Source organism: Haemaphysalis longicornis, unplaced genomic scaffold (assembly GCF_048455015.1).
Source record: "Haemaphysalis longicornis isolate Haplotype H1 unplaced genomic scaffold, Haemaphysalis longicornis Haplotype H1 scaffold_7, whole genome shotgun sequence".
Lineage (NCBI taxonomy): Eukaryota > Metazoa > Arthropoda > Arachnida > Ixodida > Ixodidae > Haemaphysalis > Haemaphysalis longicornis.
The window spans coordinates 181,631,657-181,655,148 of NW_027526422.1; the positions used below are offsets into that span (position 1 = coordinate 181,631,657).

General features: G+C 51.2%; 2 pseudogenes; one reads left to right on the plus strand and one right to left on the minus strand.

The window, feature by feature from the left end:
• Positions 1-13,746: 13,746 nt before the first annotated feature.
• LOC144146707 (uncharacterized) lies at positions 13,747-18,729 on the plus strand (annotated as a pseudogene).
• Positions 18,730-19,341: 612 nt separating this feature from the next.
• Positions 19,342-21,352, minus strand: LOC144146708 (uncharacterized; annotated as a pseudogene).
• Positions 21,353-23,492: the final 2,140 nt, after the last annotated feature.

The following is a 23,492-nucleotide window of genomic DNA, read 5'->3' on the forward strand; positions in this document are numbered from 1 at the left end:
TGGGTCTAATCGCAGTATAGCTGCGCAGCACGTGCCGAGGTCAAGTGTCACACACCAAGAGGCTTCGCCTATTGGAATAGGAAGCTTTAGGATAGAACAAGTCAATCCAGTTGACGTGGTAAGGTGTGCGATGGAGCAAAAATAAAGAGCAGAAGAGGAGAAAGCTGGGCAAAAGACCCAAGACACAAGTTCAGATCTACGGGACGCAAGAGTAGGTTTCTCATCCCTTAAGGTAAAGAGAGAGAGAGAAAGAGAGTATGGGCCCCGCGGTCATGTCGATCACCCAAGTCCAGGTTGGCTTGGTGTTATACGTCATTCTTCACTGTAGGCCGTAGCTTCCAAAAACATCTACATATCGAAGCCGTCTGACCCCAGGCCGGTTAGCAACTGGGTTCGTTCTGGGAATCAACCATTCCGCTAAAACGCTTACTCAATTACAGGCAGGACCTTTTCATCGAGTGAATGTGCCGCTACCTTGCGTACCGGTTGAAGGAAGCGACGAGATCCGAGGGTATTTATGGGCGGTAGATGGTATAGTTTTCGAAGGTAGCCCCCTGGGGCGTGCAGTGTCAGGAGGGTGCTTTTGTGCAAGTTCAGTAATTGTTATTGTTATTGTTTATTGTTCAAACGCAAACGCAATACAGGAGGAGGTCCCGAAGTTCCAAAGAACTGTCCGGGGGACCTCCCATGAAAAGATATCAAACATTGCTACATTGAAAGCAGCGACAATTATACATTGCTGAATAAAGTAACCTGATTAGTAGGAAAAAACACTTCATAGACAAATTAGTTTGGATATTGTACAAGAATAATATATGTCATGAAGTTTTGAACAATACAGTCATCAACATACTGAGAGCATAATTGAAAATGAAAGTAATGGCCTAAATAGATGGTTCCCTAAGCAACGCGAAGTAAATGAGTCGTCCGGTCAGAACTGGCATATGGAAGCGTTCAGAAGCAGCAGCAATGAGATGTCTCTGGCTAAAGTATACAAACTCTGCGTTATTAAGGTATGGTGCAGACCTCGAGTATTAATGAGCACGTTGAAAATGATGTTACGTGTAACCTTCAGTGCCATGGAAACGAGGGTTAGCCATCATGCTCTTAGGGACTGGAAGCTATCCTTACAGATTGAGATGCGCAAGTATGATAGAAAGCTTCCTGGCTAAAATTAAGGGAATGAGTCCAGTCCAGTGAGGCTGTGCATGTGATCCAGCGGCCCAGCAACACTTGGGCCGTTCCAGAAACGAAATGGTTACCTGGGATCAGGGTGACATACAGGTGCATGCAATGAACTCAGCTTCAGGCCTTTTATCGAAAGGTGCTGATTTTTGCAACGAAGAATTTGAGTGCTTAGATGTGTTAGGGAGGCCAGCCTGAGTCTCGACGCGGACATCAACGAACGGGTGATAATGACGCAGGCACCGAAAGAAACGAAAGCAATTTTGGTTATATGATTGTGATTATGGTTATGATGGTTGTGATGATTATTCTTGTATGATAGAGGCGGTTTTTGGTTATATGATTGTGATTATGGTTATGATGGTTGTGATGATTATTCTTGTATGATAGAGGCGGTTTGAGCTAAGCATGCGAGGGCTGGTGGTGTCCGGCCAAATAAAGAATCCAAGGCTTGGTAATCTTGGTGGTTGGCCCCGTTGGTTTTCGGGGGTCGTTATGCGTTTTTTTTACTGATGTTGAAGTGCGTGAAGAAAACGCAATATGGCGTTGTCTAGACCGTGGGTGGACGAAGGGAATAAAAAACGCAATTTCACCTCATGTATCCATTTGCATGGCATGATGTCGGCATGCATGGATGAAGTATACAGTTATAGTAACTCTGTATGTGCAGGTTTGAAATGATGTATGCACCAATTCAACCGCCAGGGCGATGGCATCTTCCTCGGCGGCAGTTGACTTGGGGGGGGGGGGGGGATAGCTGTGGGACGCAAAATGGTGGCCTGTGGTCGCAGGCGTCGCAAGCCCCGGTAGCTTCCCTGGGATCGTGTGATGACCTTTGATTTTGCACGCATGTTTAATTCCTCATTTCATGCGCGTGTTCTCGTACACAGAGATGGGGAACTCTGGCCATCCCTAATGCCGGTGCTCCCACATTCCCCGAACCTTACCACTTCCCTATTGTGTTCTTTTTTGCACGCGTTTATTGCACTTCCCCCGGCAGTCAGCTCTGCGTCACTACTTCCTATTCAGGTAGAACGCTTTTACGCGCTAGGAAAGTGTGGTAAGCACCGCGTAATATCGTAGGTTTTCCTCCTTGTTTGTTTGTGCACTGCTCTACTAGTATTTTATTTTGTTAAAGTAACTGCTCTGATCTTTGTTCCATGAGGTCCCCTTACAGCCTCGTGTTATAGGACCTCCTCCTAAACATTCACCTACGTATGCCGTTTTGGAACACAGAATCAGAGTTATTCTTATCCTTATTTTTATTCTACTCAGCTAAGGAGGAGAACGTTATCCTCTTTGCTTGTGTAACTTTGCACGGAGGTTATAAACTACACTGAAAGTATTTTGGATGCGGGAGATTACAAATTCCCTTTCAGACTTTAAAACGTGCTCACCGCTGCCGCCTTCACAGCGGCTCAAAGGAAGGAGCTCTCGATATTTTAGCGCCAGTCTTTACTGTGTGTACAAAGAATATCACTGAATTTGTTCCCAGTATGACGGAAGAAGGGCCTTTAAACTAATCGTCAACGTCAAGTTGTTTGTTTGCTGCGTTGACCGGGAAATATCCTTATTCGATTCGGCTAAATGCATTTTCTTCATTTCCGGCTAAATGTCCTTTGAACAAAGCCGTGCTGTTTGATCGACAGTTCGTTTCATTTTCTGATTCTCGTGAGCGAAGTATTACCGACGTATCGCTGTCATCTGCTACTGTCCGAATACAGTTGGAGGACACGCAATGGAAACGTGTACTCGCATGCAATTTGAAGGTGATCGCCCCAGTGGCGAAGAAGCAAGCAGCAGCTCCATGTTACAGGTTGTATCATGGCTGTATCATGCAAGAGACCACGGGGGGAGAAGGCGGTGGTATCTTTATCTGCTTCAAACGCCCTCTGATCGATGATGCCGCGATCACCTTCAAATTGTTCGGGACTATTTTAGCAATTCCGCCTTCAAGGCGATCGTCGATCCAGGCGTGATTGACCACAAGCGGCGCCTTCGCAGATCTTCACCACCCTGGATGTGGACGGCGTCTCCGACACGGTGGAGGGCGCCGTCAAGGACCGCGGTGGCACCGGCCGAGAAGTCGCCGACGAGGACGCTGTCTTCGCCGCTCCGGCCGAGGACGCCGCAGTCCTCACCGAAACTATTGCGAACAATGAGACGGCCGCTTGAAATTCCATCAGCCATCACATTTTCATCCACTTTTGTGTTTCTTTTTACCCTCAGTTTCTGCATAACGCACTAACGCTCCAACGTAGGTCTATTAATGCGCTCGGAATAAATTACAATTTTCATTCCTTCGTCCTTGGCCTGTTTAGGAAAGCAAGGTGGCGTTATGTGCACTAAACATGCCTTCAACTGGTGTGTGCAGCTTTAAAAATGTACTCTCATTCGAGAATCAATAAAGCGGCCCTGAATTTTTTTAACAATTACCAGCCCTTTACACAACACCCCAGCCAAATCGTATAATTATAAGCACGCTCAAACGATATTCTCTCTCTCTCTCTCTCTCTCTCTCTCTCTCTCTCTCTCTCTCTCTCTCTCTCTCTCTCTCTCTCTCTCTGTAGCGAAGCTTTCTATGCCTAACTGGTGCCGTCCATTGTTACATCAAAACTCACTGCAGAAAAGGCAACTTACACAACCGCCTCAAATGAAAAAGCCGCGTCCTGTGGTCGGAATCCAACCTGGACCAACACGTTATGAAGCCGACGCGTGCGCGATGGCGCCATAGCGCCACGGTCGAAGCAGTTTAGACTTTGTGCTTTGACTCAGGTTCCTTGGGAGAAATCTTCACGTTTTAACCATCTTTCTCTCATTCATTCATTCGTTTATTCATTGATTCATTTACTCATTATTTCTTGGGAAGGGGCTTTGATTTTTTTCACCAAGGCTGTTATCGCCACAAATAAATTCAGTTGCGAACATCGTGTTTTTGTGCGCCATAAAACGTACGAGCTGCGCGCAGATAACTCAGTCTCTTCAGGCGGATCGCCGTACAGTCAAACTGCAGAGTCATTTATCGCCTCGCGAAAGTTAAGCTGCGGAGCACCTTACGACCTCACAATGTCCGTCCGCGTCCGTGCGGATAGCATTTATAATCGCAAAAAATCACACAGGCACCGGCAGGATTCGAGCCTGCGTCGGGCAGACCAGACAGTGTTACTGTCAGTCAACTTACCCACTGGGCTACGACCGTGAGTTAGCCACCGAAATCAAACGGCTTACTGCCTCGGCTGTAACGGCGCGGACTACATTAGAACCTGCCAATGTCCGTCCGCGTCCATCCGTGCGCACACCACCGTGAAGCGAAAGACTGCGCGGAAACTACCTAAATGGGTACAAGAACACTCCAAAACACTCGAAAACAGGCACAACCATAACCTAGCAAGGAGAAAACGCGCAAAAATACCGGTGTAGTCAGGTTGTGATGAAGTTGTAACACACAGTGACTCCATCGAAGTACGCTAGATGGCGCTAAGCGTAAACAAGAGATGGCGCCGCGGTGCAGCGCGTATATAAGGGGGTTCCGGAAATCACACACCCTCTTCCCGCCATGGACGGAAACGAACGTAACAAGCGTCAAGCTGCTGCTCAACGTCTACGAAGACAACGAGCTTCCCCGAATACGAGTCATCCCCCCACTTAAGAACTCAACTCTCACGGCTCAAATTAAATGACGGTCGGGGCGCAACTTGGATGTCATTTCGAGTTACCGTACTCCAAACCCTCGCTATCATCCATGGAGTGGAGGTGCTGCCATTTTTTTCATTAACTGAAACGCTCTGGCAATATGTGCACGTAGTCCTCAGGCTAGGTTACCACCAAATATGTGATTAAACAAACTGATGCACGTACACCTATGAAAACGCAACATTTCAGTGCGGAAGCTCTTGCAGCGGCAACCACAACAAAGAGGTACGCATCACTGGGATGTGCACTCCGTACGTCTAACGTTTGGGTTTTAAGTGTGGGTACCAGCCTCTAAACTGAACTCAAGGCCCCGACTGAGAGGCGGATGCATACTCACACGGGTAGGACACTCCAGTGCCAGCTGGGTTTCACGAAAGAAATTAGACAAATGTCTAAGACAACAGACATTCCTGACGACATCCGCAGGAAGTTCCACGTGGCCCCCATGCCCAAGAGCATGGACCCTAACCTCCATATTGGCAGGCGCCAAGCTCAAGCGGACTTCGAACGCCACACGTTCTCCTCCAAGAAAAATACACTGCACGTGGACAGAGCTACACAGGATCCAAGCAGAGGACGCAGTGTGTCTGTAGTCAATAGTCAGCCATCGAAATGTCGCTACAACATTGTACTCGCTACAACACTACACCATGACAGACGCCAAGGAGCTAGCTGTCGCTCTCGCAGAGATGGAAAGCTTCCGGGTGGGCGGGTCCCTTACGAATATTTCAGACTGGCAAGAGGCCTGTCGACACTTTTTGAAGGGGCGAATAGGCCTCTGCGCACTCCTTGCACACCTCCAGGCTAAAGGCACTATACCGCCACACCCTGAGCGTCCATCTTAGATCCAACACAGGATCTTGGCGGCCCCGGTACAGTCAGGAATAGAGGGGGACATAGAAGCGGGCACGGTAGCTCGAGGCAATACTACTATCACGAATTGAAGTGGATTTTCACGACGATCACTTATACGCGCTATTCGGGGTACCTTCTGGACACACCGAGGGCGCCATCATCATCATCATCTTGCGGGGTCACTCACCCCAGATTCACGAGCGGAGCGCCCAATGAGAAAATGCCAGCAAGAACGGAGATAGGGAGGACGGGAAGGAGAGAAGAGTTGCGGGTGGTATGCTGCGGGGACACACAGTCGTCGGGCGCTCGGACCCGAGCATGTAGCAGCAGTCACCTACGGAACCCTCCTTCCCCCCCCCCCGCACCCCCACCCCCCCACTACCGTCAGCTGGTGACTAAGTAGGGCATCGGGAGGAGGCGACAGTGCATCCACGAGGGCCGCGTGTGCTGCAACTGCGAGAACCCGGGGCACGATGTCTCACAGTATACTTTATGCGTGACCGCACGCCCACAACCGACGCCATGCCGTGACCGACCCCTACTCACGCCGCTACGCTTCAACCGGACTAAAGGTGCGACAGAACTGGGGAAAGTGTAAGCCATGTACTGAGTTCCCCCGTGTCATTGGACTTTTGTTTTGTTCTTTACCGGATCCTTAAGCTATCGCCTCTTATTTCAGGTGTCTAATTCCGTGTGTCTGTCTTGGGTTGACCGGAGTAAGACGCGGTCATATTCAGGGTGTTTCTCTCAATTTCTTGGCTTTGTCTAAGAACCTGACAACTATCAACCGAACACCCGATGATTTTAACCTCAAAGAACCCACGCAGGTCCCCCCCGGAATTTTCAGCCACATTGGCATACCACTGAGGTATCAGGAAAAGGTACCCTCCACCACACGAATCCCTGACGAGGGCAAAAGCCATCGACTGGTGACAGCTACAGACAGGATGGTAGTTGCGCTCTTCCAAAACAAAGCCACTTTTGTGAACAGGGGTAATTTTACCACGATTACACGCAGATGGGAAAGAACAACTGCGCAGGAACGACTGAAATATTTTTGTTAGGGCGCGAGATGCCCATTTAGCGTATCTCTAGAGAAATTTGTTTGTTATACCACCAGGGTCGGGGCTTTCTCGTGCACTTATATTAGGTACAAGATTTCGGATACCTTGTTCACTATTTACCACATTCTCAATCGGCCGTTGCAACGATGCCGTAGAAAACTGGGCAAAATACCATTGTCATTAGTAAACAGAGAAGCAAAAAAGGAATTAAAATCGATTGATTGAGGGCTTTAAGGCACCGACGCAACGCAGGCGATGAGGAGCGCCGTAGTGGAGGGCTCCGGATTTATTTTGACCAGCAGGGGATCTTTAAGGTGCGCCGAAATCTCGGACACACGGGCGTTTTTGCTTTTTGCCTCTATCAGAGAAGTGGACACCGCGGCTGAGAATCGAACCCCCGACCACGTTCTCAGCAGCACAACGCCTTATCCACTGAGCCACCACGGCGGGTAAGGAATTGAAATCATCAACACGTTGTTGAGTAATTTCAGATAGCTTTGAGTAGCTTTCAGGGGGAGTTACATAACGCCAGAATTTCTAAGGGTCTTCCTTAACATATTTCTTCAATGTCACCTTCAAAAAGCTATCCCGGGATTGCTTGATCAGACAAATCAGTCGTCTCACTGAAGTAATGCAAGCTTTTCTTTCAGGGTATGATTTTTCGCACAAGATTTTTGTTTCCGTTTAAGTTTTAGTTTTGCGTGAGTGATTTCTCTGCTAATCCAGGGATTGGATTAGCAGAGAATGCAATGCAATATTGCAATGCAATAACCTATCAGTGCTAGAGCCAGTGTTGTTAGGATTAGAAATTCATCAAAGGACCTATCAAGGCAGGTTAAATATACACATCATCGGCTGTCACAAAATTCAATACATTGCTGAAATGTCGGTTTTCTCACAATGTATGGGGACCTTGCCAGGTGCGTTACAACCATTGCGTGGGCGGACAGGTTCTCTACAACTTCACAACCACTGAGAAACGGCAGCAGCCTTGGTCACACTAAAACCAAATCAAGGATAGATGACCTTGTAGTCCCTATCCTAGTAAAATCAGTGACAATTTGCGTTAGCCCGTAACTGAACGCAATCTCTAATAGCTGCTCAGCACTTGCCACTTGCTCCGCTCCAGGAGACAGGGATGTCCAATTAACAACCGTAAGGTTGAGGTCCCCTAATACTTCCAGACTAAAATTCCAATCCTTGAAATTTCTTAACTCTGTGGTTATCATCATTTGCCACCTACCATCGTCGGGCCCCCCTTCAGGACCATCGAACCTACCGACCACGCCGGGGCCGCCGCTAGGCCTACATTACAGGCCTAGTACGAGCGGCCGCCTCCCCGAGCTGCCGCTGCCGCACGCGCACGTGCACCTGCCATCTACCATGCCCCCTTCGCCATCCCGCAGCTGCGCTACGGCGCGTGACAGCACATCGGCACCGACGCAAGACCAAGACACATCGTCACCGACGCAAGACCAAGACAACACACCATCGCCGGCGCAAGACCTTGTCAATGAAAACAGCGCAGACGGCCACATGGATTTCGACGACTCGAAAGGAAGAACTGCTCCGACACCTAATCCATGGCGTCAGGTCATAAACTCCCGCAGGAACAAGACCGTTGCTGAAAACCAGGTACGCCCCACAAACGCTACAACGACTGCCGTCCCCGCACGAAAAATACCGCCTCCTCGCTTTCCGCCAAACCACTTCATAACTGTCATCCGACCTCATGACGGCCTTCGTGTCGGAGACTGGCCTGCTCGTGACCTGGTATGCAGCCTCGTCGCGGCAAGCGAGATCCCCGGCCCCCTCTTCCGTGCGACTGTCACACTGCAAGTACAGCCAGCCCAAAACCTCCTCGTAGCTGCCACCCCTGACCCAGATATCGCTGATCGACTCTCCCAACTCACCGCATTAACCCTCCGAAGCACTACCTATGCAGTATCTGCCTATATGAAGCCCCCTCCGGGCACTGCTCGTGGAGTGATTCACGGCATTCCCGAGGGCATCACGCAGGACCAACTCATTGAGCTCACCGCCGCTAACAGACCGTACTTGATCCACGCCCGCCTCATGGGTCGCACGAGATCAGCTCTACTGACCTTCAACGGACTCCGAATTCCGTACTATATTAAACTAGACTGTGAAATGGTCCGCTGCCGTCCATACCGCCGTGCCGCCCAGACTTGCCAATGTTGTGGTGAGATAGGGCACCGTCAAGACGTGTGCCCGCACCCCGACAAGCCACGCTGCCCGGCCTGTGGTATCGCCAACCCGTCACCGGACCACTCCTGTGCCCCTCGGTGTAAACTGTGTGATGGACCCCATGCCACTGCCAACAAAGAATGCCCCAAACGCTTTCTACCAGTTCCCCAAACACGGAGGTTCCGCCATCCTGCCCAGTCCCCATACCAACCAATCGGCCAGACCCCGCTGGCCTACCACGAGCAGGACTTTCCAGCCCTACAAGCCCAATCCTCGACTGCCCACCCTGAAGACCGGAACGCCATCCAACCGCAGGTGAGCTGGTCAGATGCTCTCCGCTCTACTCCCACTGCTCTAACTTCACCCTCCCTCCCCCCTCCCCCCCCAAAACCCCAACCACCAATCCACCCTTCGTACTCCGCTGCTATTGCTGAACTTAAACAGCAGCAGCAACGTTTCCAGGCACAACTCGCCTCTCTAACTGCCAAAATTGACGCCCTATTAGCCTCCCCCCTCCCAGCCCCGCCGCCCCCACCAGCACCCCTTCCTGAACAGATTCATGCACTCATTGACACGAAAATAGCGGAAGCCATAAAAGAACTGATAGCATCACAAACCGAGACTCTGGCCCCCATATGTAGTGGCATCCAGGCAATAACTGAACGACAAAACAAATTAGAGCAGACCATCCAAGGCATACAGAACTCCCTGGCTTCGACTCACCAACCCAAGAAACTCAAACATCACCCTTACCATGACTAATCCCCCGGATACCGACCTCGTCGTACTCCAGTGGAACTGCCGTTCTCTCAACAACAAGCGACACCAGCTTGACTTGTTTACTAAACAAGATCCTCCAGATGTCATTGCCCTGCAAGAGACCAACACTCCTACCCCCCGCCTACCGCATTATACCGCCTTCACGCAAGACCCCCAGCATCGCACCGCCACTTTCGTACATAACTCCCATCCGGCCCAATCACATTGTCTTAATCAAACCGTACCTCATACCTTTGTAGAGCTCATCTCCACAAGGCCGACTGGCTCCAGCATCTTCATCCTGAATATCTACAGTCCCCCATCTGATAACCTCCACAACATTGAGGCACTGATTTACGAAGCCGCATCCCTGTCCAAGGACGCCCCTTTACTTCTCCTCGGAGATTTCAACGCCCCACATCCTGCATGGGGCTACCATTTTGCCTCCAAGAAAGGCACGGCCCTCTTACGCGCCACCCAGAACCACCAGTTGATCCTCCAAAACGACCTCACCTTTCCAACCCGCACCGGCAACAGTGTCACCAGAGACACCACACCTGATTTATCATTCACTAAAAACATCCCCAGGATCCAATGGTCCCGACTCGACGAAACACTCGGCAGTGACCATCATCTCCTCTCCCTTCGCTTCCCAACCAAAAAGAAAACGACCCGGACGGGCACCGCACGCCTGACTAACTGGTCCGCCTTCCGTGAAGATCCAACCCCTCTCCCTGCAATAAGCCAAAATTTAAGTGACTGGACCCAGGCCCTCGAACACCGGGTTAAAAAGCACACCCAAGAAATCGCACTTACTGACAGCACTCCGGCAGTCGACCCCCACCTTATGCACATTTGGGACGCGCGTCGTAGTCTTACTAAACGCTGGAAACGGCAGAAGCATAACCGTAAACTTAAAAAGCGCATAGCCCTCCTAACCCAGCAAGCGCAAGCATATGCCGCCGATCTCCAGAGACAAAATTGGCACTCTTTCTGCAATCAGCTCCAAGGCACTCTCCACTCAAAGAAAACGTGGCATCTCCTCCGTTCCCTTCTCGACAACACCAATACTAAGAGATACACAAACCATAGAATCCATCAACTAATCCGCAACAGCGCTCTCCCCTCTCAAGAACTCCTCAAGTCGATCCGTGACCATCTTTTTGGCGACCCTACTACCTACCCACCCATCCCCGACACATGCTATATGGGCCTAGCTAACGAAGCACTAGACGCCCCCTTTACCTTCACTGAACTTCAAGCTGTCCTGGCCCGCCTCACCCGCAACACCACCCCAGGAAAGGACCATATTACCTACCGCACTCTCCGCAATCTCGACGAGGACACACTCCAAGATCTCCTCGAACTTTACAATTATCACTGGCAGGGGGGAACTCTACCTGAGCAGTGGCGACACTCGGACATCATACTGATCCCAAAACCCAACAAGCCACTGACGCCGACTACTCTTCGACCAATCTCCCTGACCTCATGCATCGGTAAACTCTTCGAACACCTAGTACATCAGCGCCTCACCGCATACCTGGAAGACCACAACCTCTATCCTTTCACAATGTTTGGGTTTCGGCAACACCTATCCACTCAAGACGTCCTCCTGCAGCTCAAGGAACAGGTGGTGGACCACCTGAGCCGCACCTCTCCCAAAACAATCTTAACGCTCGACGTCAAGGGTGCATTTGACAACGTCACCCACGAAGCCATACTAGAAAACCTGAGTACCACGAACTGCGGCGTAAATACCTTTCGCTTTGTAAAAGCCTTCCTTGAGAAAAGAACAGCTACACTCCGACTCGGCCCTCTACTCTTGCCTACTTTCCACACCCCGGCAAAGGGAACGCCACAAGGATCGGTTATTTCGCCTCTTCTCTTTAATATAGCTCTGCTTCACCTCCCTGACAAACTGCTAGCCATTCCCGGCCTACGCCACGCATTCTACGCTGATGATCTGACTCTCTGGACCACCCAAGGCTCTAGCGGTGCACAACAGGACATCCTTCAGCAAGCAGTCGACACCACTACTGCTTACCTTCAGCCCAGGGGATTGACCTGCGAGCCATCTAAGTCCGCTCTACTGGTCCTCCGCGCCCGCACAAGAGGCCGCCCGGCTGCGCCCACCCCTGACCCACAGGTCACCATAAGTGGCTCTTTTATCCCCCAAGTTACCACGCTCAGGATATTAGGCGTTCCCTTCCACTGGGATGGTTCAGGCTCTGCCCTACTCCCCCAACTGCACCGAACAGTCTCCCAGCTCATCCACCTTATACGCCGAATCCGGGGATCGGCATACGGTCTAAAAGAGCCAGACACTTGCCGTCTTGTCCAAGCCCTCATGGTCAGCCGTCTCACCTACGGAACCCCGTTTGTGAATCTCAGGCCCCAAGAAACCACCAAGCTGGATGCCCTAATCCGCAAAACTTACAAAGCTGCCTTGGGCCTCCCTACATTTACCTCTACTGAGCGTCTACTCCAACTTGGGCTGCATAATACCCTCAGTGAAATTCTGGAAGCCCAACGAACCTCACAGCTACAACGTTTGGCCCTTACTCCCACTGGCAGGAACGTGCTTCGCACCATTGGGCGGTCCACCCCGTCTGCAACTCACGAACTTCAACGCATCCCTCTTCACATTCGCCAGCGGCTTAGGGTCGCCCCAATCCCGAAACATATGCATCCGACGTTCAATAGGGGAAGGCGAGAAGCTCGTGTCAGAACACTCACAAGGCGGTATGAAACCGACGCCCAAACGCGCTACACGGATATCGCCCATACTCCCAACGGTTCACACACCACCCTCGTCACCCTGGACTCTACCGGCCATCTCGCCACTGCAGCCACCTACAAGCAGCTACCAGTTCCCACAGCAGAGGCACTCGCCGTCGCTCATGCGACCACCACCCACCAAAAACAGCCCTACCTAACCATCATCACCGATTCTCAGCAAGCATGCCGGTGGTATCAAGCTGGCCTGGCACCCCCTCAAGCTCTTCCCATCTTTCACTGTCTCCCCGAAGAAATAGAAATAACAATAGTTTGGACCCCTGGCCACTCTGGTCTTGCTGGGAATGAAGCGGCCCATGCCGCAGCCCGCGCTCTCCACAACCGGGCACTCCCCTCTGCAAGGCTAGATACCACAGGACGTCCACATTCTGCAAGCACCACCTTAACACCGCTGGACTCTACCTATAGCTCCATCCTTTCCCACTACACAAACAACAGAAGAAGGTATCCTCCTCCCCACCCATCCCTTACCCCACATGAAGCCTATGTCTATCGCCGCCTTCAGACGGAAACTTTCTATAATCACACGATTCTCTCGCACATATCCCCATCCCTATTCCCCCATAACTGCCAAGCGTGTGACCTTCCTCTTACCACCTTCCACCTAGTCTTCTCCTGCCCGCAGCACCCAACCCCCCTTCACTCCCCCACCCTTGAGCAGTGGGAGTCCGCTCTGACCAGCTCGTCACCGGAGCAGCAGCTCGCCCTGGTGAAACGAGCTCTGGAATCGGCGCGGGCTCGCGGCCTCCTGGACATGGGAGGCTGACCACTTCCCCTTCCCTCTCCCCTAAAGCTCAAATAAACGTTTTTACCACCACCTGTGGTTATATCTGGGGAAGAAATCGGCACGATATAAATCCCCCCAATATACACAGTTCGCCGGCTGAACCTGGTCATAATCCAAAACATTTCTTTGTCACAGTTATCATCCAACACTGAAAACCTAATGTTCTCTTTAATAAGAAAAGCAGCACCAAGACTGATGTATCTGTGACGTCATGCCAGCCGAAGCCGCCGTTATCACCACTGCTCCTTCTCCTTCCCTTCCTCTTAACCCCTCTCGCACAACGCTGCATTCGCGCTATCGCAATAAACGCTTGGTCTTGGCCCAGCCACTGCCCCGGCGTGTTCGTTTCAGTGGTGACGAGGATGGGATGAGAACGGGGCGTTAACTCAGTCCACCATGACCGCTGTACCCACGGGAGGATACGCCAGCCCGCCGCAGTTCGACGAGACAAGCGACAAGTGGCCCGCTTACCAGGTTCGGCTGGAAGCCTTCTTTGAGGGGAATGGCATGGAAGTCAAAAAGAAGCGGGCCCTGCTGGTGACTGCACTGTCCACCCACACCGTCAACGTACTGAGAGGATGCTGTGCTCCGGATAAGGTGAATGAACTTTCGTACCCACAAGTGGTAGCCTTGCCTAAGCAGCACTTTTCGCCGCAACTGAACGAGATAGCACAGTCTTATAAGTTCTTCCCCCGCAACCAGCTGCCCGGCGAACCGGTCAAGGATTTTATCGTGGCGATTCGACAGATAGCGGACACCTGCAATTTTGGTACATCGTTGGATAGGATGCTAGGAGATGGCATCGTGTGTGGACTGCAAAGCGCAGGAGTGCGTCTGCAGCTACTCGCGAAACCGCATCTGACGAGGAGCGAAGCGGAAGAAATTGCCATATCCGCCGAAATGGCCGAAGCCAACGCGCAAGAGATAGTAAGCCCCGCCGCTGAGGGAACTGTGCATGCGCTGGGAGGCCAGTCCTTTCGCCCAAAAAGCCGGCCACAGATTACGTGCTACCGCTGCGGAGCAAAGGGGCACGGACCCGAGGATTGCCGCTTCCGATCGGCGTCAAGTGCAAACAACGAGGTCATATCGCCCGAGCCTGTTGCCGCCGTGAGAGTGGTTTCGGGGTGGTGCCACCAGTGCGCCAAGTACACGCCTTGTTGTCGCGGGAGGAAGACACGGGTACCGACGGTGTGTTCGCGCTGGAGGCAGCGAACAGTCATATCGGCCACATCGGCATGATGCAACCCATCGTGCGCACCTTGGATTGTGCTGGGGTTCCAAGTGGACATGCAGGTCGACACAGACTCACCGGTTTCGGTCATCACGTGGCCCACATATTAACAGAACAAAGCAGTGTGGCCCAAGCTGCGTGGTTCGCCATTTGAACTGACCTGCTTCCTGGGACGGCTTCCAGTGCGGGGACAACTTAAGCTCAAGGTTTCGTGCGGAAACAGGTCGACGGAGGGATCTTCGCAAGTCCTTTGTTGCTCCGGCCGCAACCTCTGCGGACGCGACCTGATTCAAGCGTTCCACATGCTCGAGGCACCGGTCATGAACGTGAACACGCCAGGTGAGCAACTGCCGTTAGTCGGTGCTGACGACATTAACGTGGACCAGTTGCTAGCAGAATTCGCTGATGTGTTGACGCCAGGTTTAGGGCTCATAAAAGGGCCTCCGGTACACTTCGAGACGCGAGAAAACGTGGTGCCGAAATCTTGAAAAGCACGCGAAGTTCCTTACGCTTTTCGTCCAAAGGTCGACGCGGAACTGGACCGCCTTTCGGGCGCGGGTATTATTGTCCCGGTGCCTCATTCGAAGTGGGCCGCGCGAGTGGTACTGGTAGTGAAACGGAATGGCTGCATCCGCCTTTGCGGCGATTTTAAACTAACGGTAAACAAAGCCTGTCACACTGAGGAATATCCGTTGCCACGGGTGGAGGACATCCTGGCGACATTAAACGGCGGTGAAGTTTTTACCACGATAGACTTGCGGGAGGCGTACAACAAGCTTCCGTTGGATGAGGAAGCCATGCTACTCACAACCATAAACACGCATAAGGGACTGTTCAGCTTCACTCGCCTGCCATTTGGAGTGGCGTCCGCGCCGGCCGTGTTTCAACGTCGTATGGAGACCATTTTTCAGGGTCTTCTGGGTGTTCAGGTCTACCTAGATGGCGTCCTCGTGGCAGAGAAACGCAATGACTGCACCACACTGCGCGCAGTATTGAAGCGTTTCCAGGAATATGGCGTGCGCTTGAACGCAGACAAGTGCAAGTTCCGCCAACCAGAGGTGGATTTTTTGGGACCTCGAATCAGCTCTTGAGGTCTTCAACCAAAGACGGAGAACAGACGCCATCCTGGGGGTTCAAGCACCGCGAAATCCCGCAGAATTAAGGTCGTACCTTGGCATGGTCACGTACTACCACAGGTTTCTGCGCAATGCATCGACCGCCATGGCGCCCTTATATCAACTACTCCGGAAGGAAGCCAAGTGGGAGTGGGGTACCACTCAACAACAGGCATTCAGCAATGTGAAAGACCTTCTCAAATCCGCAGATTTTCGGGCGCATTTTGACGCACACAGACCGCTAGTCCTGGAATGCGATGCCTCCCCGGACGGAATCGGCGCAGTGCTTTCACACGATGTCGGGGGCGGGGTACTTCGACCCATAGGGTTCCGTTCTCGGTTATTGACGGAAGCTGAGAAAAATTACTCGCAGCTGGAGCGTGAAGCCTTGGCACGTGTGTTTGGTGCATCGAAATTCCGACAATACTTATTCGGCAATACTTGCACATTGATGACGGACCATAAGCCCCTTGTGGCACTTCTTCATCCAGACAGGCCAGTACCTGTGATGGCTGCTGCGCGAATCCAGCGATGGGCTCTGCTGCTCAGCGCATACGATTACGTCATCAAACACCAGCCCGGGAAAGAACGTTCCCGCAGACTCCCTCAGCCGGCTGCCCGCGTCAGCAACTTCCCAGTCAGAGACGCAGGAAGAAACTGGGGACGGTGAGTATGTCCTGCTCACGGAAACCCTCAATGATGGTGTCATGCCCGCGAAGTAACTGGGCACTCTCACGGAGCTCGATGACGATTTAGCAAAGGTGCAAAAATGAGTGCTAAAAGGGTTGGCCAAGACATTTGAGGCCTGAGGACCAGCACTTGATGCCATACTTCAACTGAAAGGCGGAGATAACGGGGAGTTACGGGCTTCTCTACTGGGGCCATCGAGTGATCCTCCCTAAGAGTGCTCAATCAGTGATGTTACGTCTGCTGTATGATACAGTCGAACACGGATATATCGAACACTGGTATATCGAATTATTGTCTATATCGAACTCATAAATTATCCCCTTGAAAATTCTGTGTAAAAGTATAGGAATTCGTACTTCTATATCGAACCGCATTTTTCCCGACATTGGTTATATCGAACGCCGCGCGAGCTGGAAGGTGCTCTTCGGCGGCTTGGCGCACCCCCCATTGAGGTTGAGGAGGATATAGAGGAATGCACGGGCATGGCGAAGGCTGGCTCGCAAAATTAATCCCCCCTACCGGAACGAATTTGCGCTTGCCCAGTCGGGCCCCGCTACCGGCCACCGTAGCGTTAGCGGACGGAGCCCGGTATGCTAAATCTCTCTAGGCACACAAGCCCGAACGCTCGGAAAATTTGACAGTGCGAGGTAGGGATGCCCCGAATGCGCACGTCCTTTTTTTTGGCGGCTGCGTACGTTCCCTGGCTTGCCGAAAAAGGTTTTGTTTTCTCTCTCTCTGGGTTTGTCTTCCCCCGATGTCGTCTCGGGAAAGGGAAGAGGGAACGAAGGCGCATGTCGGCCTCCTCCTTCTTTTGCATTTTGCTGCTGTTGCTGCTGTTTGGCGAGTTGTCCCGCACCTTTCGGAGATCACTGTTTCTCTCGGAGATGACCATCGCGAGCGCTTGGAATTGTTACCTTCAAAGTTCTTGTGGTACGTGCGCGCTGTTCTTCTTTTGCGTGCGTGTTGTGTGTGGTGTGCGAAGGCGCAGCGTACTGCTGGAATTTTCTAGTTGTGCAGCCTCGAGAAGATCGAGACCAGCGTCTTTAATTTAATTTCCAGGACGAAGAAGCAGGCGATTTTTTTTTCACGGAAATAAAGCGTCCTGTTGTGTCTTGAGTGCGGAATTAGTTGTCATTCTTGAATGCGACGATCGGCAAGTGATCGCCCGCCTTAGGTGAGGTCTGAGCCCATATTTTTTATATCGAATTTTTCATATATCGAACTATTTCGCGATTCCCTTGGAGTTCGATATATCCGTGTTCGACTGTACTCATCAAGGAATTTGCTCAATGAAGCGGCTAGGGCGCTCTTTGATGTGGTACCCCCGGATCGATAATGACATTGAGCACATGGTTAAGTCCTGCCCCAGTTGCATCCAAGCTGCCCCTATGCCCCCCAAGAAACCCCCGGTTGCATGGCCGGAGACGGATGAGCGTTGGACGAGGCTGCATATCGATTTTGCGGGGCCGGTCGATGGTCACATGCTACTGATTGTGGTGGATTCACACAGTAAGTGGATAGAAGCGATACCCATGAAGAGTTCCACCACGCACGCCACCATAGAGGCACTGCGCACCTTGTTTGGTACATTCTGGTTCCCCCGAACGCTGGTATCCGATGCTGGCCCACAGTTTACGAGTTGGTTGGGAATTTCACAATTTTATGAAGCTGAATAACATAGTACACCTGCGAACAGCGCCGTGTCACCCCCAGTCCAATGGGCTCGCGGAGCGGACGGTGCGTACTGTCAAGTATTCTTTGAGAGAGAATGTGCAAGGGTCACTGAAAACCCGCCTGGCGAGGATTTTGCACAGGTACCGCAGGACGCCGCGGGCCGGGGGCCGGACACCAGCGCAACTCCTAATGGGCTACGATCTTCGCTCCAGGCTGGACAACGCAGTGTCCGTTCCGCCCTCGCCAGCTGACCGTCCCTCCCTCGATGTGTGGCAGCCCGGTGAGCCTGTCTGGGTGAGGAACTTCGGGCGAGGCGAGCGGTGGACTCCAGACAGCATTACATCGACAGACGGAGCCCACCTAGTGAATGCCGACGGTCCGGAGGGGGAAACCATTCGGCGCCACAGCGACCAGGTGAAGCCACGGGAGCTGGAGCACGACCAAGGAGAAGCCAGTGACTCCGGGTGCCAGGAAACTGCCGGCGGACCCCTAGCAGAAGGAACACCGAGGCGAGTGCCAACAAGCAACGAGATCGCCGGAAGCACCTCCACTCCGGTGTTGCGTCGGTCGGGCCGGCAACGCAAACCGCCAGACCGTTACTCACCGTAGGGGGAGCGAAATGATGTATCTGTGACGTCACGCCAGCCGAAGCCGCCGTTATCACCACTGCTCCTTCTCCTTCCCCCCTCTTAACCCCTCTCGCACAACGCTACATTAAGCCGCGCTATCACAATAAACGCTTGGTCTTGGCCATGCCACTGCCCCGGCGTGTTCGTTTCAAAGATCTCTTTTTTGTCCGGTATTTTTTTAACAGTAATCTAACGTGGAGGGGTTACTTCCGAATCTACTACATTCGTATGTAACCAAGCTTCTGTTACGATCATTATATCCGGGTCATGCTTCAGATTTTTGGCTTCCACAGCATCAGCTTTACCCTCGTGAGACCCGACTAACAAACTGCCGCGTGTAGTAGAAGAAAAGGTGTACATCAGCCCATTGGACCCAGGGTATCACAACAAAAAAGTTTTATTGATGTAAAATTTGGCGTTGGCCTCTGATGGCATGTGCAATATATTTCCCACAGGGATTCAGCGCACGAAAAAAATCACATATCGCACGTAATAAAAGAAAAGACAGATCTCCAGCTGGAAATTCTAGCTAAGAAAATGCTTGAAGCAGTTTCTTGAGGAAGTTAAACAAAGAAAAACGTCGCAGCGAGTGCACCGAAACTTCGTGCGTTGAGAGCATCCGAGATTACGGCACCTTGATTGTGACTTGTGTTCAGAGATCTTGGGCGTGTGTCTGGCGCCCGCTGTCCTGAAAGAGACATGAGGCAATGGTGCTGTCGTGGTCGCAGATCTGGGAGGGGTGATGATGATGATGTTTGTAGAACAGTAGTGCCCTCTTCGTCTTCTGACAAGTCGAGATCCGATGTGTCCTGAACAGCAGTGGTTTTCAAAATCGCCTCGGCAGTTTTCAGCCGCAGCCCTAGCACAGTGCAGAAAATTCGAAATTGATAACGTTGTAGTATAAACCAAAAAAAGCTTATTTGGTAAAGTCAAATACCAATTTACTTCCCGGTCATCGTAACAGTACATACGGCGCGCACACTCGAAAATACCTAATACAATGTACCTCGATCCCAGTGGGCAATTAAATGTACACAAAAGAATTCAGCGCGAAAACAAACAAAATACACTTAGCCCGAAATAAAATTGAGTTTTAGATGATCCATACACATTCAACAATCCATTCAACACAAATTTCCAACCATTCCGTAAAGCGGTAAGACAATAAGAGCATCTTACTTCGCCGGGCCGAGTAGAGCGACTTCACGGGAACGGAGGCTATCGTCAAAATGGCGCGCAAAAAGAAACGCGCAGTTGACTTCTCCCACACTGTGCTAGATGGCAGCACATGTCGGGGCAATTCTATGCACAAGCGATCTTTCCTTCTACGGCTCTTCTAAAACCACTACGGCGCTGAGAACGAGTGTGCAATATATTGTACCCTGGTTCTCACGAGGTTACTCAGCAAACTCCTGCCATTTGCAGTAATAACCTTCACAGATCCTGTTGGTCGCGGTTTGCGTACGTCAGAGCTGGTGGTACCTGAGCTAGTATACCGGAACCACTCATTTATGGCTTCATTCAACGCGTAAAGAACATTCGTTACTTTATCAAAATTAATTTAGCTTTTGTTCCCTTTTTTCTTCCTTCCACTGATAAAACATATAGTTGTTTTCTGATTTCAACAACTCGTCTGGAGTAATTTTCGCAGATACTGAGCTGTGTCCCCTTGAGTTTATTGGAATTTTTCAGTATTTTGATTTTGTCCCTGAAATCTGCTACTTTTAAAATGATCGGTCAGTCCCTTCCAGGTATTTTCTTTCCTATAGATCGTGAATTCTCTCAATAAAGCTACACTTTGAGCTAAGTACTTTGCCAAAGATTTCATCATTCACCTTTCTTAAAGGTACTGCCTCGTCTTCAGATTCTTCTTCCTCTACTCCGCTTACAATAACATTGTTGGGTCTAGAACGGTTTTCCCAGTAATTGATCTTCCTGGCGAGAGCCGTCAATTGCCTGTAATGGCGACCAACACTTAATTCTATCGTTCCAAGCCGGTTCTGAGTTTCGCCCAACCATTCAAGTTGTTTTTTAATAGCCTGGAGCCTGACCTGCATGTCAGAAACGCAGGCATCTATAAATGTCGGCTTTGCCGGAATTTCGTTACTTTTTGCTAATAATTTACACCCGTTACTTAATATTTCCTCCAGCATATTTCCAACCTCGAGCCCAGGATTTTCTTCCACGTCACCGGACAATTGCAGCAACAGGCTTAAAACTGAAACACAGTCATTCAAGCAACCAAGAACAGTATATGGACAGGGCAGTACAATCAAGCAGATATACAGTTACTACGAAAGCCACATTTTTCTGCCACCAACCTGCACAAGCGGGGGCCCATAAGGCTACATTCTCACTGCGGTGTTGCTGTGTCAACTGAAGACTGAAACGGTGGTGTTTGCTTTTGTGTGCTCCGGGCGGCTTGCAACCGGGGAGGCCGAGGACGTCATCGTGCTCCCCAGGGGTGCGCAGTCGACGAAGTCCACAGGCACAGCATCGTTGTTGCCACAGGCGATCAAGCTGCGCACTGGATGCGTTCTTTTCATGGTTGGTGCGCACTGTCCATGAGGGCACTTTTGTCCGGCGATAATAAGGGCCACTGCTCCGTCCACGAAGAACCATTAAGCCAAAACCTGCAAAGGTAGATGCACGTAAGGTGACATTGTCAAAGCGGTGCTGCCGTGTCCACTCAACAAAACTTTCAATAGAACATCCCGGGAAGAAAAAGGTGGAACTGCAAGGAATCAAACCCAGGACTGGATAGTGTGAGATGCCGCGACCCCACTCCTCAGGCTACGCAGGCCGAACCGAAAGTTCGTTTCAGGAGTTGATCAAGATTGTTCAACACTAGACGGTGGGGTGTAAGAGGATGTGCCCGGTCTGGGCTTACTCGGAATCGGAAAGTCGCAAGAAAGGCATCTGCGGAGATAAAATCACTGAGTGCTGTTGTGCGCTTCCGAGAAATCTATCTCCGCTGTGCTTCCAGTTGGGTATGGAAGAGCGAAAGTAGACATTTAGTAGCCCCAATGGAGGTGTTATCTGACTCCACACTGGACATTCCAAAGGAAGTTACGGGACATTTTAGATTCCTCTTGCGATTGATTTTAAAATGCATGAGCTCCACTTCTTTGTATAAATTTATGTGCATGGTCTAACAATGGTGAAGGCACTCGCCCGACTTCGTACCTCCGTCATATCGAGGTAGCGTGGTAGGTGAGATGCTCGCGAGAAAGTTCTCTCGGCTCCGACGATGAAGAGCGAGGAGCGAAACTTAACTTGTTTAGTGCATGGCGAGGGGACGAAAGCGATGGTACAAGAGTCAGCACACTGGCGTGCTCACAACATGACAACTTGAACGGGCCCAGAAGAGTTTTAATCAAGGCGCGAGGACGCGCTTTTTTGGCTCTCTGAGGGGCGAGAATATATACCTAGAATTCCCAAACGCCAACAGGCGTTCTTTTCCGGAAGCAGGTGCACGCTGTGTCGTAGAGAGCGAAGGGGAAGGAGAGAGTCTAACTCAAGGCTACCTTTTGCAGAGGGATTGAACTTGCAACACGGCTCTGCTTGAGACGGTTCATCTGGTTAACGGAGCAATGAAGACAAAATACAAGTTTGTTTTATTCCCAAGATTTCGTGTTTTATAGCGTCACCAGCGCTTCCGCGGCAGCAAATGATGCCGTATTCACTGATAAATTAATCAATTTAGGTGAAAATTTTGATTCTCCTGCCAGATCGTGTGTTTTGGTGACGTCTACAATGAAGTCATAACGGCGCGTATACAAACTTCCAGTGCGCCATTCGGCTATCTAGACTTTCTTGCCGTCAAACCTCCCAGACGGCAGTAGCATACTCAGCACTGCGCCGTTGCTTTGCTTTTGACCGTATTTACACCGGGCTTGTTCATGTTAGGGTAGAAAGTAGTCATTTTCGTGAATCATGGGGTATGCTTGACAAACAGGGTCACGTAAGGCAACGTTGCTTACGCCAATCAGCCAGCGTCGTATAAGGCAACTCCAAAGCGTCGGACTGCTCTGCAGCTAAAACAAGCATAGTGCGCCCAATACCAACAGCAGTACGCATCGGTACTTCTATGTTTACGTGTATTTTCGTAGCTTTTGTTGTTTACCGCACAATTCTTGCTGCTGTAAAATAGATATGCATTGAATTTAGGCGCAAATAGCTCGTTTGGCGAGCTTGTAAGCTCTGCCTAAATTACGTTTGCTTTTGCCGGCTTCTGCCAATCCCACAGCTGGGCTCATATGACATCACAGATTCTGTTGCGGGAAATGAGCTAGTGGGTCGCATGGCCATTCCCTTTTTCCATAACTATATAGCCTATTTCAGCGAAGAGTACGTTAAAAGTGGTGTCAGTGAGATTCTAACGAGGAAACCTTACGAATGAACCAAACTTCTGTTTTGTATTCATGGCTCCTTTAACGCAACGGCTGCTGCAACCGTTAGAGAGAGAGAGAGAAAGGACTTTATTGAGGTACCGGCAGTCGGGGACGGGTCAGGCCACGCAGGGCTTCACCGTCCCGTAGTCTTCACCGCTCACCGCGGCGTCGGGCCGACCCCGAGGTCTACGTCTGGTCGGCGCGGGCTACTTGGAGTGCCGCCGCTGTCGCCCCTAGCCCTCGCTCCCGCAGGAGGAGGCCGAGAGGAGTGCGGGTTCCCCTTTCGCCTTTGCCTGTCCAGTGCAGCCTCGAGCCGCTGGATGGCCCTTAGCTGATCTTCTCGCCCCGAAGAGCGCACCGAGTCCGCAATGTCCGGTGGGAGGATCGGCCTCCCCGCACTTGAGTCATG